The following is a 13,252-nucleotide window of genomic DNA, read 5'->3' on the forward strand; positions in this document are numbered from 1 at the left end:
AAAAGCTGTACAGAACTAGTAAAATGACAATATATTACACTGTCACGTCGGTCAGCCTTCCAATGTATATAAATTATACATAAAGGAAATCCTCCTTCATCAATACAATGACATTTTAGCTGTGAGAGGTAGAGAATTACTCGGAACACCCTGCAGACACCATCTCTGGCACATATGTCTTTAGATAAGAAAAGAATTCTGTGCATCCAGCTGAACTCCTCTGCTTTAATCCCTCCTGCCAACTCCAGCTCTCATGTGTCTTCTCCCATCATTTAGGGAACAGCACAGGAAAAGTTGGACAGCACTGCCTCCAGGGGTATAATAATGAGACTAGAGTCACCCTCCCTGCATTTGGGTCACCATTCCCAGCTGTCTCTCAATGGCTACTGCAAATAAAAAAAAGTAAAAAGAAAAGGTGGTGCTTTACTTTATATCAGGGGTGTCCAACCTTTTAGGGCTTCCCTGGGCCACATTGGAAAAAGAAAAATTGTCTGGGGCCACACATGAAATACACAAACACTTTTGATTTGTAAAAGTAAAGAAAATACACAGAAAAGAACTACAATACCAGTTGGATACCCAGATGGAGCTATACACTGGAATATGGGACACCTGGATATAAAATAGACGTATTATTATATTATTATGACGTTTCCTCGGGAACTGAGCGTTTCAAGCTGGGCCACATTCATAACCATCCTGGGCCGCAGGTTAGACACCCCTGCTTTATAGGATATTCCAAGAAAATGAAATTCTAGGAGACTTTGGGACATACAGTACCTCTGCCCTTATAATGAATAATTAAACACTAGACAGATTTGTACAGTCAGTTTTGGGCAAGTGATATGGGAAATACATCAATTGGATACTTTGAAGCCAAAATGCCCTTTAAAACATGTTTCCATGCAATATTTATATACATGTATGCAATTGTATTTGAGTGAAATAGTCAGCTGTCACGTGCAGCAATTCTAATGAGGCTTTTATTCATGGGTAGAAACGTGGAGGTCACAATGCCTACCCATTTGAAAGAAAAATAATGAGCATTATACAGAGTATAACATTACATATGAGACAAGATGGTCTTGGAACATTCCACAGTGATCCCTGTCTGATAGCTCCAGAGTATGTTATGGGCAGTGCATTTCTTATTCAAATAAATGAGAAGCAGCTTCCGTCCAACACTTTTTTTGGTTCAGTTGGTTTCAGATTATTCACCAGAAATAAAGACTTTTTTTAATTGGTTTCTATTTTCTATGTATGACCATTTCTATAATATTGAAGTGTAAAATTTCATTTTTCACTTTCTAAAGCAGCTCCTACTCTGTAAACTGTTCTAAATTGAGAGATGTCTTATCTTTGTCCCTGCTGAGCAGAATCCCGGAGTTTCATTACAGGCAGCTGTTAGAATTGATGCAATAGTTGCTAATATTCCAGCTAAATTTAAAATGTTGCAATGTTGAATCACTGAGCTGCCAGACTCAAACACCAGAGAGAAGGACGTTAAACTTTAAACTTAGATTTTGGAAAAACAATAAAAAATAAAAAATGTAAAGTTACTGAAAAAAGTCTTTATTTCCAAATTTCTGAAAACGATTGAATTTGAAAAAGTGTTTGGGAGGTGAACATCCCCTTTAAAGACAAGGAAAGTTAACCTCCGGGGGGGAATTGTTAGGCACCAACCTCTGAGTCCACCCAGCCCTGGGTCCTTAACAGAGGTTGGTTACCAGGCCCGGACTGGCAATCTGTGTGTTCTGGCAAATGCCAGAGGGGCTGCTGTAAGATGCCATAAACAATCACTATTTAGTGGGCTGGTGGGGGGCTTATTGGGCCACTGTGTACTTGAAATGCCAGGGCCTATTTTGACTCCCAGTCCATACCTGGTTGGCTCATGTGCATCGGGCAGTTTTCCATGTGTGGGTGGTGCTGTGGGTGTCATTGGCATGGTACAGAAGGTGGTGGCAGGTATGGGGTACAGATTTGGTCCTCCAGTGGGCAAAAGCAGTGGTGTAGCGAATGGGACCTAGGCCCCCAGCAAATTTGTTTTTGCCTGATCATGACACCCCTCCAGTGGAAATCATCGGTCACTTAAGGTGCGGAAAATCGTGAGTCCCCCACAGTGCCTAAAGGAATCCTGTGTGACCCGTGTTTTCCTGTGCGTCGCTGATCACTCACGGACCCTCCTACAGAGGAAGTAGACCTGGGCCTGTCCCCCCTGCAGGTGTGGGTCTGCATCGTCCAAATTAGCCATGCATTGATTTGAATAAGAGACTGGGATATGAATAGGAGAGGCCTGAATAGAAAGATGAGTAATATAAAGTAGCAATAACAATACATTTGTAGCCTTAAGCTGGCCATAGATGCAACGATCCGATCATACGAATCGTGGATTCGTACTACTTTCAGACCATATGTGGAGAGTCCCAACATTTTTTGTCTGGTGGAGATCGGTCGTTTGGTCGATCGGACAGGTTAGAAAATTTCTGTCGGCTGCCAATAATATCTCTGCATATATTGCCGATCGTACGATTTTCAGTGCAAGACTGTCACTTGTTTTGTGGGACATAACCTTTCATACGATTGCTGTCAGGGGCAGAACATCGGCTGATCTGTTCTTTTACTACTTCATTTGATCAGAATGGTAAGACTTTGATCTGAATGGTTAGTGGAGGGTTGGGAGATGGGAAAGTCCGATCGTACTTGATTCGTATGATCGGATCTTTGCGTCTATGGCCAGCTTTACAGAATATTTGTTTTTTCACATGGGGTCAGTGACCCCCATTTGAAAGATGCAAAGAGTCAGAAGACTATTTATAATTACAAAACTATATACAAGAAAAAATGAAGGCCAATTAAAAAGTTGCTTAGAATTAGCCATTCTATAACATACTAAAAGTTGGTGAACCAGCCCTTTAAATATTCATGCAGTATATAAGGTAAGGTAACTGATTATCAGGTAGCATTTAATGGCTAGCTGTTTGAAACCAAATATCTGATTGGTTGCCTTGGGCTGCTAGACCTTGGCAAACTTTGGGCATTTATTACATAATCCTGCATAACCCAACTCTCTAGCTTTAATGTACCTTCCCTATTAAACCACTGTAGAAACAAAACTACATAACACTACACTAATGTTCCCACATCACAAAAAGTGCACAAAACATGGTTGGTAGCTCCCAGTAACTCTGAATTATACAAACAACATTTCCTGTACACTCCCTCATTTTCATTGTATATGCTGGTGTCAAAAGTGCACAGCTTAGAGGAACTAATAGCAGTCGCGTAAGTAGATATTAATGGACCCCACAGCAAATTATTTTTCAGGCCCCGAAAATGTCTAGAGGTTGACCTGTTTTACCAATATTTATTTAACGTGTATATGAATAGGGGCCCCTATACCTCCTGTAGCCCATGCAGTTGCAGGGTCTGCTTCCTCTCTAGTTACACCCCTGACTAATAGCAAGTAGCAGTCATAATGACCATATTCCTCCTCTCATTCATATTTCTATTTGCTGTTGCTGCAACTGATTTGAAAGCAGAGAACTTTAGCATAATTACCCAAAATATGGCACGAATGGCAAATAATAATAACTGTAAATGAATGAATCACTATGGCTATCATACCCAAGATGATGAGAAATTGATGCTCTTTGGGTCTAATCCAAATATTTATCTAAAGTGCAGAGTTGATTCTGTACTTCTCTCATACTCCTACATTCTGATAAACCACAACGTTAAGCCAACAGATACATTCAGACATTCTTCAGTGTAGCACTCGCTAACCCCAAAGGCTGATAAGAAAGTATTAGCAGACACCAGCAAATTCTCATTCTACGTTTTTTTCAAGAAATCAAGAAAAAGGTTGGATATTCTTGTGTGCTGTAATGGCAATATATAGTTAACACTTAAGGGAAACATTTGATATTTGATATTTACAAATACATTATTTCTCAGGGAAACAATGGTTGTAATATTCACCAGCTGTGATAATATACAAACTGACTGATAAACACAAACCGACAGCGATGCTTTAGGTAAACTGCAGTTCACAAGTGATTAATATAAACGGAGAGCACCAAAGCGTTCTACACAAACGTACATTTCTAAAGGGATCTACACAAACCTTTCCGAAATAAACAGCTCTAGAGATAAAACCAAACTGTGGATGTGATCCATACAATCATACAGTTCCAAGATGTACTTCCATAAAATACTTTACTGTAGGATATACACAAACCTACAAGCAGGGGAGTAACTATAGAGGAAGCAGACCCTGCGCCTGCAGGGGGGCCCAGGAGGTATAGGGGCCCCACGAGGCCCTAATTCATATACAATTTCAATAAACATTGGTAAAACAAGTCAACTGCTAAAAATTTTGGGGGCCTGAAAAATAATTTGCTGTGGGGCCCAGTAATATCTAGTTACGCCACTGCCTACAAGGAACTAGACTTATAGACATAAGCAACACAAATTTAGCCAAAGTGTTCTACACAATACTATACACACACCTTCATTATGGAAAAGATCTACAGTACACAAACCTACAGCATAAAATTGGTACAAAATCTTCTACACAAACCTATAAACATCTGCCCAAATCTACAGCAGTAAATAAATCTAGACGAATCTAAACCACGGAAGTGATTATTCAATCCTAGAGCACCAAAGTGTTGTATTTAAATAAAACTAAATGGATCTAGACAAACCTAAACACCGACATCAGTAATACAAATCTTTAGCATCAAAGCGTTCCAAAGAAACCTAAAAGTAATCAAGGATCTACACAACCCCATACAATTAAATGGATGGACACAAACTTGCAGCAAAGAAGTAATCCATGCAAACCTAGAGAGCCAAAGGGTTCCATGCGAAACCTTTTACTGATTTACACAAACCCCTTAAACTAAATGAAGACACAAACCTATAGCACAGAAGTGATCTATACAACCCTAAAGTCCCTAAAGGGATCTACACAAACCTGTATAATTAAATGGATCTAGAAAAACCTACACACAATACAAATGTAGATCACCAAAGTGTTCGACACAAACCAGCATGCCTACTTTATCAAAAAAGTATTTACACAACCCTATAGAACTAATTGAATCTACAGAATCCTACAGCAAAGTGATTCATACAAATCTGGGGTACCAAAGTGCTCTAAGCAAACCTACAGTATAGAAGTGAGCAACACAAACCTACATTACCCTGGGGATCTCCACAAATATTCATCAGGTTTGGTTTTGATTTGTTCCAGTCTGGTTTTAAGAAGTGGAAGCAAAGTTCTCAATTATGGCCAACAAGGGTAAGACGCCCGTCCTCACTTAAATATGTGGAAGCAAGTGTACTGGAAAAATGACAGCATTCCCCTTTATAACAGTTGGGGATTCATCTGAGCCATATTTATTTGTTCTGTTCCTGTTACTTTGTTGCTCATAATCTGAAGCAAGAGAAATACAATAATTCCCCCACACATGCCTAAAAATGGTTGAAGGTGTGATATTGTAAGTTCTGGAATATTACCTTGTAAATGGTATAATATGATGCTTTGTGTACTAAATGTTATGTATACGTGTGATTAAACACCCAAAGTCAAAGTGCGATGACTCCAGACAGTAGTAAAGTATTGTGTACAGTGAGTCAGGGTGAGACATTTATATAGCACGGGGCTGTCTGATTCTGAAGGTGACAGCAGCTTAATTATCTTGATTTGTCCCAGCCTGCATGTTGCTGAGACTTCTCTTAGGGATTTTAGGCAACAATTTCCCATCTTATAGACAAACATATCCGCTCTATGATTAATATCCAAATAGCGTTCTACTTCATAAATAAATGAAGGCTCCAGACAGAACTCAACCCCTCTGAAACTAGAGGCAACAACATTTTGAATATCATGCAGGCTATTAACATCTGGTTCAAGGGACCTCTGCCATTGACTCCTATACAACCTTGCTATTCCAGGATCGGGGTATAATAAACCTCAAAAATGTGTGTTTTTTTTTTGTTTGTTTTTTTTAAACTAGAGTTATTTTTTTTAACTAGCAAATGGGAGTTTTGATCAAAAACAGCTCGAAAACTCAACTTTTTTATGAAAATACAACTCAAACCTTAATTAATAACCCCATAGCCATTGTAATGGAGTCTGGGTGTCAATACCCCCAGACAACGCTCCCGTAATTAAGTTTCAATTGAATAATCACTTCTTTGCACTCACTTGCAATAAAGACCTAGGTGTTAATACCCCGGGGTCAGCTTCACATCAAAGAGAAATAGAAAATGAGGGAACTCACCGGTCAGTGGTCTGGATGCATATACCCCAAACCTGTCGCTAAGATCATCCACATAACATTTATATTTGATGATGTTCTTAGTACGGAGTGTTTCACTTTATAGATGTGGGCATCCTTCAACCAACCCATATACAGGTTGGCGTATGTGCTATCCGGTTGTAAAATACATCAGTTTTGACAATCTCACATTTAATGAGTGAATTCCAGTCTCGATAGGTCTACCCAAGGGAGGACCTTGGGTAGATGTTGGAAGATTGGGATGACTGGAAGAACGTCATTTTTAAATGTTTTCACGGAAGAGACACCATTATATATATATATCTATCCAATTTGCACAGAAATTTCTTAAAGTAAATGGTCGGATTTGATCTCAAATTGGAATATGTTTTAATGTTATAATTGTTGTAAAACTTAATTTAGCTGTATCCAAAACAACCCCTAGCTAGCTTTGCATTTTAAGATTAGTTTGAATAAACAGAATTGATGCTAATCTCATGTAAATTCTGTTTCCTTTCCTTTAGGGCAGAGGCACACACTCAGATTCGGGGAGATTAGTCGTCCGGCCGCAAAATCTCCTCTTCTTCGGGGCGACTTCGAAAAACAATGCGCACCGATAGCCATCCTGCCGGCAATTTACATTCTTGCCAGCGTGAGGCAGTTCGGGGAGATTAGTCGTCCGGAAGAAGAGGAGATGGGTGACTAATCTCCCTGAATCTGAGTGTGTCTCTGCCCTTAAAATTTGTTATATGCTCATAATTAAGTGGCATAGGCACTTGTTTGTATCTTTTTAATGGATTAAGAAATAAAATTCAGTTTAAAATTAATACATCAAAGTCCAGTCTGAAGTGCAATTTGCATGTCATGTGATCATTGGCAGGTCTGGCACTGGCTAAAGCTGGACTCGCTGCACACACAAAACTGCACCAGCAACCCCAATATGTAACCCTAACCCACCCAACATATGAATATACCTGCACATTACTAACATATAGTATAAGCAGACATAAGTCAAATCTTTTTTTCTGTCCCTGCCCTATTGATCTCCCATTTTAACTTCCAAACTGCTGCTGCTATGGTAAATAAGCCCTAGCAACTGACCAAAAAGCTAAATAATTTAAAAATACACGAATACCAACTGTAAACTGTCTCAGAATATCATTAGTATTGTACTAAAAATTAACTTAATGGATAAATATACCTCCCTTTTTCACATGAGCTCATTCAGTTGAGCATATGTAGAAAAGGTGCATAAACATCTGTTTGATTTCTGTATGGGATAACAAGGAACAGTCCCCCATCCACTTAGGCTCACAGTGTCATGCAGCCCCTCCCTCACCTTGTCCCACTGTGAAGTGATGGATTCTGGGACTTGAAGTCCCTCTGCTAGTCTTCCAGAGTGGGCGGTGCACAGATTCTCTGGAAAGCAAAGGTATTTCAAGTCCCAGAAGGGTAGGTTGCCTTTAAAAGGTAACAAAAGAATATGATTTCTGGAGCTTTTAATGTTGTGAGCTCTAATACATCTTCTAGGCAACAGGAGCCCCCCTTATAACATTTCCCAGATTCATTATTTTACAATGCAAATGTTATGTATCCCACCCTCCATCTTTCTGCATTGTTAGGACTAAAATATTATTTTATCAGAATGCTCAACACTAGACTTTAACAAAACTTTATCATTACAACAATACTGCATTAGATACTGTTCATACAAATAACCTATAGATAATAATGTCCCCACTCAGTTTTGCTGGAACTATATGAGTCAAGATAATTCAGAGGAATTTCAGTGATGACCTTCATATCAGCTGTTCGGCAACATATGGTATCATACTGTGGCATTTACTGAATGTGAAATATGCACAAAGGGCTGTTATTTTGTTATAGCCGAGTCTATTCTTAGCAAACTTTCATTTGGTCTTCACTTTTTATTTTATGGGGTTTTCGAACTATTAGCCTGCCTCTCCAGTCAGTAAGCTATCTCGCTGCACATAAGCCCTAAAATTAGGCATTTGTGCATTCCTATAGAGGCAGATTTATCAAGGGTCTAAGTGAATTTTCGAAGTAAAAAAATTTGAAATTCAAAGTAATTTTTTGGATACTTCGACCATCGAATAGGATACTATGACTTCGAATTCGATTCGAAGTAAAAAAGTTAGAATATTCGATAATCGAAGTAATGTCTCTTTAAAAAAACTTTGAATTCAATAGTTCGCCAAATTAAACCTGCCGACGTGCTATGTTAGCCTATGGGGACCTTCTAATGCATTTTTCTAAGTCTTCACACATCAAAGTAAAATTGTTCGATCCTACACTAAAATCGTTCGAATAGTTTGATTCGAACGATTTAATCATTCGATCGAACAATTTTACTTTGATCGTTCGATTGCCAAATTCGCTGAAAAATCCTTCGACTTCGATATTCGAAGTCAAAGTATTTTAATTCAATGGTCGAATGTCAAGTATTTTTTCCTTCGAAATTCGACCCTTAAATCTGCCCCTAAATGCATTGACATTAAAACTTACATTGTATTCCTATTCTTTATGTTGTTGCTTAGGTATACGATCCGTTATCCGGAAACCCATTATCCAGAAAGCACGGGAAGGCAGTCTCCTAAATTTCCATTTTAAGCATATAATTCTATTTTTTTTAATTAATTTCTTTTTCTCTGTAATATTGAAACAGTGCCATGTACTTGATCCTAAAATATAATTAATCCTCATTGGAGGCAAAATAATGCTATTTGGTTTATATATTATACTCTTTTCTACTGCAAATTACAGAAAGACCTGTTATACAGATTGTGCAGGGTCTGGGGTTTTCCCAGATAACAGGTCCCTATATTTCTATTTAGGTTGGCCTTCTATTCATCCTATATTCTGGCTTCCTCACTGCAGCCATGCTGCTACGGTAATTAATCCCTAGCAACCAGCTAGAACTTCCAGTTCCAAAGCAGAACCCACAGTGCAAAGAACACTGCTTTCAATATTAACTACATCTACAAACAATTAAAAAATGTTTTATAAATGTGTGCTGAAAATGTTCCTAGAATCAGATTTTTTTATATTTCATTATAGTGGAGTTGCTTATAAGGGTGTTGGGTGGTGACATAGGGAGGCAACAATTGGGTGGATCTGCAGTGGAATGGGGGAAGCTGGACATGGTGGGAGTGGGTATTGGGCAGATCAGGGGTGGAAATGGGCAGGCTGGGTTCATGAATGGGCTAACCAACAGCGGAACTGACCCAGCCTTAACTTGATGTTTTATCATCTAGGGGCTGATGAAATTCTGACAGTGTTGCAACCCGATTTGTAGTCAGAGGATTTGCTCACTCAGTAACAGAGGTAGCTCAAGCTCTTTAAAGTAATGACTGGAACATTTAAAGAACTTATAGCTTAAAATACAGAAAGGTCACTTTAAACCAATTTTATTGTGGTGCCCCACACCAGGGATATGTCCCAGTTTACCATAGGGCTCTTCATGCATTTCTAGCTGCTCATCAAATGTAGCAACATCCTTTGAGGTTGAGAGACAGTAAATATGAATAGATCTGTAGGGGTGGGACACAGCGCAGTAGGGAACAGTGCGGTTTGGAAAAACCATTTGTAAATTAAGGGAAATAGGTGTACTTTTATGAAGTGATCTGTGTAGTTTAAAAAAGCCTTACTGTCAAAAGAAACCCAGTTAGAAATCTCTGTAAACATGGAAAAATCGTCACACAGGAGGGAAAACAGTTTGTTTAGTTTGGAACTCCCTCTCTGACATGAAATAAAATATACAAGGTGCCATTTATTAATACAGAGCTGTACAATATCAGTGCATGAATATGCATTCATTAATGGCTAGGGTTTTTTTTTTGGAGTAATATGAAGAAGTCTAGCCATTAACCAATGTGCTTTCTGTTTTCTTGAGATAATGTTACATGCAGGGGCGTAACTATAGAGGAAGCAGACCCTGCAGTTGCAGGGGGGCCTAGGAGTGTAGGGGGCCCAGTGAGACCCTAATTAATTAGCAATTTTAATATATCTTGGTAAAATAGGCCAACTTATAAATATTTTGGGGCCCTAAATTGAATTTGCTATGGGGCCCAGTAACAACTAGTTACGCCACTGGTTACATGAGTTCATATTAGACCTTCAACCAAAAGGATCTTGAACTATCTTTCTGTCTAAGCAACTACCTAGTATAGGAGAGGTACAGGTATGGAACCTGTAATTCAGAATGCTCAGGATTTGGAGTTTTCCGGATAACAGACCTATCCGTTGATGACGAAAGTCCATGTTTAAGGAGTGTGGTGTACTTCTGGTATATAGTAAACTGCCTGCTCTCTACCAGATGGAGGATTAAATATAACATCCAAAATTTGGAAGCACTAATGATCCTGCCTACACAGTGGCACATAGAGCAAGTAATCACAGATAAACTGTATATCCAGCCCATATTAAGCACAAGGGGGTATATTTATCAAAGAGTGAAGTTAATAGTGAAGTTCCGCCACTAGAGTGAAATTCCGCCACTCCCCATTCATTTCTATGGGATTTTTATAGGCGTATTTATCAAAGAGTGAACTTTCACTTTCACCCATTGATAAATACGCCTTTCAAAATCCCATAGAAATGAATTGAGAGCTGCGGAATTTCACTCTAGTGGCGGAACTTCACTCTTTGATAAATTTGCCCCGTAGGGAGGAGTATAGAATAAAAGTAACCCTGATTGTACCCTGTCAAAAGACAGGGCATGGTGAGTTGTAAACAAAAAATAAGTGACTACATATATAACCTGCCCAAACAGAGAGAAAGGTAAGTAGCACACATTAGATGTAACTTGCCTAGACAGATAGATAGCAGTGCGAGTATTAGAGAATCGTAACCTACAGGTGCACTGTGTTCAGACACATGTGAGGTGAGGGGAACATAGAGTGTGAGTAGCCATAGGGTCACTCTGCCTCAAAAGAGGGCAAGGGAAGTGGTACAGAATGAGTAACGACAGAGGAACAAAACCCAGTAAGAGGAAGAGGTATGTGGCACAATGACTAACCAGGGATGTGTATGGCCCAGACTACTATTGCACAGAAGTGTGTATCCCAAACAGAGGTCAAGGTAAAAAGTACATGCAGAAGTAGTAACCACCGGTATACAATATCCAGACACATAACAAGGAAATTACATGTCCAGATTGAGAAACCAAAGTATTAGGGAACCCAGACAAAGAGTAAGAAGATTGTCACAATAAGAATGAATAATCACAGAGGATCCCTAAACAGTGTGCTATATATACTAAGAGAGGAACTACATGTATGCAACCAGGCAGAGGGCAAGGTCAATAGTACATAGATAATGAATAATCATAGATAGATCATCACTGACCGAAGAGAGGTTAAATATACGTTTATAAAAGAATAACCATAGAGAATGGTGCGTAGGATGACAGACGAGTAACTAGGGCTCCACAGCAAATTCTTTTTAGAGACCATGAAACTCTAGAAAGCTATGCTCACACAGTTTTAAGAGTGTTGAGCATGAACAATAAATATTTACACAAACATTTTACTAGAAACATTGAAGAAACACAATGACAACCCTTGGCACCCGTACTTATAGCAGTGATTAAACTGACCTTTGCACCATAGCCCCTTGGGATTCAGAGGGCATTTATATTCATTTCCTGCAGGCACCTATCAATCTTCCTAGGCCACTTAAAGGAGAAGGAAAGCTACGGAGGCATTTTATTGCCAATAGATTAGCTGCAATAGTGCAAGCTAGAATGCTATATTTATTCTGTAGAATGTTTTACCATACCTGAGTAAAAAGCTCTAGAAACTCTCTGTTTATTTAGGATAGGAGCTGCAGTATTAATGTGGTGTGACATCACTTCCTGCCTGAGTCTCTCCCTGCTCTGGGCTCAGATTACAGTAGAGAAGGGAGGGGGGAGGAAGAGGAGCAAACTGAGCATGCTCTTGCCCAGGGCAATGAGGTTTAAGCTGAAGGCAGGAAGTCTGATACAGAAGCCCATGTGTACACAATAGAAGGAAAGAAATGTGGTGTTTCTTTTGACAGGGGACTCAGAGCAACATTACTTTGGGGGTTTACTGGTATATTTAGATGGACCTTTCTGATTAGGCTTATTTAGTTTTAACCTTTCCTTCTCCTTTAACTGCCATGCAGTATCTATGCCAACTAGTGACCTTACATGGCCTGGTCACAAATGGAGTAAAGGGCCAAAATGATATCTCAGTGTCCCAGTTGGAGCAGGACCACCAGAGGTTATAAAGCTTCAGACACTTCCAGCCAGAAAGGAAGAGAAGGGGCACTCACCCACGCACTGACAATACCTTGATTTGGGCAGCATTGGGCACAGCTCAAAGTGTTATCAGGGGTATGACTAGGCATTAATTAATGTGGCATGCATAACCAGATGCAGCCAAAACACACCTGATAAATAGGCTAATTGGGTTGACACTAGGGAAGATACTGTAACTAGAGATAAAGGTATATGGCGTGTGTGTGAGGACAGGTGCCCGATACAAGGAAACATCTGTCTTTTTGCCAAGGAGAGAGATACTGGGGTAGGTAGCGGTACCCGGGAAATTAGGAATTGTTACTTGCAACAAAACCTCTGTTTTGTCCTTTCCACTGGCTAAAAGGCAAGTGAAACCATTTGTGGCAACTGAAAAGTAGCTGTGGTGCAAATTTTTCTTTACTGGAGATTTGTATTTTTGCTGGTAGGAAGGAAACATGGAAGGTTTTGTCGCCTATAGTAGCCAAGATTATAATGGTCGGTGTGCCATCGCCCTAAAACATCCACCTAGTGTTAAATTGTGGTCACTTTAAATGAATGTGCCAGACTATTACAATGAAAATTGTTAACTTGTGTACAGCTTGAAAACAAACATTACTAACTAAGCACAATATATATGTGTGGGGGGGGAGAGACAGGGGGGACATGGAGAGATATCATGCAATTA

This window comes from Xenopus laevis, chromosome 9_10L (genome assembly GCF_017654675.1).
Source record: "Xenopus laevis strain J_2021 chromosome 9_10L, Xenopus_laevis_v10.1, whole genome shotgun sequence".
In the NCBI taxonomy this organism is placed as follows: domain Eukaryota; kingdom Metazoa; phylum Chordata; class Amphibia; order Anura; family Pipidae; genus Xenopus; species Xenopus laevis.